The sequence below is a fragment of the Cajanus cajan genome, chromosome 2, assembly GCF_000230855.2.
Source record: "Cajanus cajan strain Asha chromosome 2, NIPB_CcT2T_4, whole genome shotgun sequence".
Taxonomy (NCBI): Eukaryota; Viridiplantae; Streptophyta; class Magnoliopsida; order Fabales; family Fabaceae; genus Cajanus; species Cajanus cajan.
This window is the reverse complement of record NC_138518.1, coordinates 59,077,583-59,082,134: the sequence shown is the minus strand read 5'-3', so window position 1 is coordinate 59,082,134 and position 4,552 is coordinate 59,077,583. Positions and strand designations below refer to the sequence as shown.

The following is a 4,552-nucleotide window of genomic DNA, read 5'->3' as shown; positions in this document are numbered from 1 at the left end:
AATAACAGCAAAATGATCTGGAATCTCAAGTTGATCCATCTATTTATAATATATTTAATTTTAAAAAAAAAACAAAGAAAAGAAAGGAGTAAGAACAATATCCAATAAATACAATAATTTGAACAAAAAAACATAATTATTTATAAATAAAATTTTAACATATATATATATATATATGTAAATATATATATATACAGATTAAATATTAGATTTTCTTGATACAATAAAATTTGAATTATACTTGTAGTTACTAGTCAGGATAAATGAGCATCATTATAATACCAACCAAAAGATATTCCACCTCCATTTCTTACTCATTTAAATCCCCAAGGTTAAACCTCCAGCTACAAATAATTCAAACTTTATCGTCTATGGCCATAGAGTATTAATTATCTTTAAAATGAGTAAAAGACATTTTAACAAATTATATTAATCATAAAAAAATTACTCAAAATAGATTTAAGAATAATCATAGAATAAGTAATAGTAATTAAAGGTTAAACAAATATATGAGGTTAGAAACACCCCACTAAATAATAACGTAAATAAATAAACATAATAATTAAAAGTTAAATAGTTAGATGAGGTTAGGAACACCTCACTGAATAAATATAACAATAACATAGTAATTAAAAGTTAAGTAGTTAGATGAGGTTAGGAACACCTCACTGAATAAATATAATAATAACATAAATAAACATTGTAATTAAAAGTTAAGTAGTTAAATGAGGTTAAGAACACCTCACTGAATAAATATATAAATATAGTGCAGTTAGAAACACCTTACTGAATAAATATATAAATATAGTGAAGTTAGGAACACCTCACTGAATAAATATATAAATATAGTAAAGTTAGAAACACCTCACTGAATAAATATATAAATATAGTGAGGTTAGGGGCACCCCACTAAATAAATATAATCAAATAAATGCATAAATAATTTTAAAAGAGTCGGCAATGTTGCCTACCAAATTGCTTTGCCTCCTAATTTGTCATATCTTCATGATGTTTTTCACATTTCTCAACTTCGGAAATACATTCATGACCCTTCGCATGTGATTGAGTCGGATCATATTGAGGTTAAGGAGGACTTGACGGTGGAAGCTACCCCGGTGAGAGTCGAGGATCGAATGGTAAAGCAACTTAGGGGTAAAGAAATTCCTTTGGTAAAAGTTATTTGGGGAGGAGCTATACCTGAAAGTGCTACTTGGGAACTGGAGGAGAAGATGAGAGCGTCATTTCCATTTTTATTTACTTCAGGTAATTTCGAGGACGAAATTTTTTAAAAGGAGGGGAGAAATGTAACATCCCAGTTTTCAAAATGGTTATTACTATTATTATTATTACACAATATTTGGTCATAATTTGGTGATTATCTTTTACTTCAATTGTATTTACACTCCATTTATGTTTAATTGTAGGCTTTAAAAAGATAAGTGTGTAGTTGGGCCTAATTAGATAGTTGTGAATTTTTTTAAGAACCAATTCTCGCTGGGCTGACTGACAAGTCCCGGTGTTTGGGGCATAACTTGAGCTGTGATGGTTCAAATGATGCAAAATTGGTATCAATGGAAAACTAAGAGAAACACGTACAACTTTTACAGAAATAGCCATATTCAAATTCGGTCGTATAGAAGGTCAAAAATTGGAATTTAATTGATACAATTGTTTCTCGCTGGACTGATTGGCAAGACTCGGTGTTTGGGGCATAACTTGGTCGGTGGTTGTTCAAATGATACAAACTTGGTGGCTATGGAAAGATAAGAGAAAATCCTACAACTTTCATGAAGAAAATATTTTCAGATTCGGCTGCCTATAAGGTCCAAATCAGTGGCCAAAGTCGGTGAGGAAAAGAACATGGCACCAACTCCATTAATTCCCACCAACTTCTATAATTCATTCCACTAATTCATTCCACTTAGTTTTGTCTATCTTTTCTCCATTATTTTACATTTTTTTAATGTGTTTTGGAGACTATAAATAGACCTTCACTTCTCCATTGCAAACCATCCCAAGAAACACTTCTCATTCTCATTCTCTCTTCTCTTCTACTCTCTCTCATTTCCTCTTCTTCTCTTTGAAGACCAAGAGGAATCCATAGGAGGAAGCTCTGGTCTATTTTCAGTTCTGGTCCCTATCTAAGAAGAGGAGGTTCTAGCCTAATTTCTAGTTAACCAGGTACGGGGGAAAAGGGGATTATTTATATGTAGAGTACATGAGGGAATTGGGTAGAGGAAGAACTCCTTAAGATTATAATTATTATTTGGAAAATTATTAGTTTCATTAAAATTATATGTGTTGAGGTTTATGAATATGCTAAATTGTAGGAATGATGATGATCTGGGAGAAAGAACAAAATTGTAGGAAAATGCTGTGAGCTAGATATTGGAATAATTAGGGGTTTTACTATCTGTATTAAATTGATTATTCCATTGACTATTATATTAATTTAAGATTGTTATTGCTATTGTTAAGAATGGATGATCTTGATGTGAACTGCTTGAGTGATGTGTAAACCTTATTTTGTTAGATTATCTGGGTGTATGTGAGGTGGAATTGTGTATATGATGTGAACTTGAATTATGAGATGAGATGTTATATGGATGTGATTATGATTGTGGTTATGATGCCTCATATCAGTGACTAGAGATGGCACGGCCCCTGGGAAAGTGGTGCTACAGGGAAGGCGTGATCCTAGCCTGGTGTGGGATGAATAAGACAGTTAACACCACCACTTATGTCGCTTATGGCAGCCCTGGCATGGGGTTAATTGCAAGAGATTGTATTGATTGTAATGTGATTGTGATTCCTCACACCTAATGACTAGGGACGGCACGACCCCTGGGTAAGTGATGCTACAGGGAGGGCGTGACCCTAGTCTGGTGTGGGTTGAGTGAGGCAATTAACCCGTATCACTTGTGTCAGATGTGGCGAGGTCTTGGCATAGTGTTAATTGTGAATGATGGACATGGAAATGATATTATTAATGGTGAGATCGGCATGAGTTATGGTTATGGATGTGGAAATAATTATATGATTGGTATGAAATATTGATGTGATATTATGAGATTGACATATATATGTGAAATGAGAACTGAAATGTGAAAATGATGAATGATTGATAAATTATATATACATCTATATATTGCAAATATTTTAAATAATGAGTTATGATGAAGTTATATATGTTGTGTTTGGATGTACTTTGCATATAGATATTTTTCTTTTCTCACCGTATAAACTGTGGATATTTTAGGTGAAGAAGATCCAGCTACGAGTGGCATCTAGGATGCCAACAGTTAAAATTCTGGGAATGCTCTGATAGTGTGACATCGGGGCAGAGGATTTCTAGGATGAAAAATTTATGTGTATTTGATACTATTTTGAAAACAATTTGTAAAACTCTTGTGTTTTATGTTTTATATCTCTATTAATGTGATTGTTGAATTTTTATGTGAACCCTTTTACTAACTTAGAAAATTTAAACCTTCTGAAAATTATTATAATTTTCTGATATATGTGTTGGGGTAATAAGGGTGTCACATTTAGTGGTATCATTAAATGTAACGCCTAATTCTAATACCCAAATTATACAATATAAAATTATAAAATTTTATAATATTTTCGCAATTATATCATTAACAATATCTATATATTTATTTAATAAAAATAAAAGTAAAGAAAAGAATATCTTGTGAATTTAATACATAACATATCGTTCTAAAATATTTAGAATAACGTATTATTTTACACATTATTCCTTTTCCTTACTCTTTTAATACAATATATATATTCATAACGGAAAGAAAATTACAATTAAAATAATATGATTGACAAGTAAAGTTATAACAGATCCATCAAATAGCCTCCGTATTCCAATTTCCTTCCATGTAGGACAGCAGTAACAATAACAGCAAAATGATCTGGAATCTCAAGTTGATCCATCTATTTATAATATATTTAATTAAAAAAAAAAAACAAAGAAAAGAAAGGAGTAAGAACAATATCCAATAAATACAATAATTCGAACGAATAAACATAATTATTTATAAATAAAATTTTAACATATATATATATATAAATATATATTTATACAGATTAAATATTAGATTTTCTTGATACAATAAAATTTGAATTATACTTGTAGTGACTAGTCAGGATAAATGAGCATCATTATAACACCAACCAAAAGATATTCCACCTCCATTTCTTACTCATTTAAATCCCCAAGGTTAAACCTCCAGCTACAAATAATTCAAACTTTATCATCTATGGCCATAGAGTATTATTTATCTTTAAAATGAGTCAAAAACATTTTAACAAATTATATTAATCAAAAAAAAAAATTACTCAAAATAGATTTAAGAATTTATCATTATTTAAGCTTTAATTAAATAACACAAATTTAAATAAAATATATTAAGAGCACTAATTAATTAAATGACAATGACAATTATTATAAAATAATTAAACAATATAAAATGTGAATATATTAATAATTATTATGGATAAGAATAATCATAGAATAAGTAATAGTAATTAAAGGTTA

The 4,552-nt window shown here is 29.7% G+C and overlaps 1 long non-coding RNA gene across 1 annotated transcript; it reads left to right on the top strand.

Moving 5' to 3' along the window:
• Nucleotides 1–566: 566 nt before the first annotated feature.
• On the top strand, nt 567–3,462 carry LOC145954413 (uncharacterized). The gene is made up of 2 exons (XR_014431623.1): nt 567–2,181; nt 3,260–3,462. It is a non-coding gene; the product is annotated as an uncharacterized LOC145954413 (long non-coding RNA).
• The last annotated feature ends 1,090 nt before the right edge of the window (nt 3,463–4,552 follow it).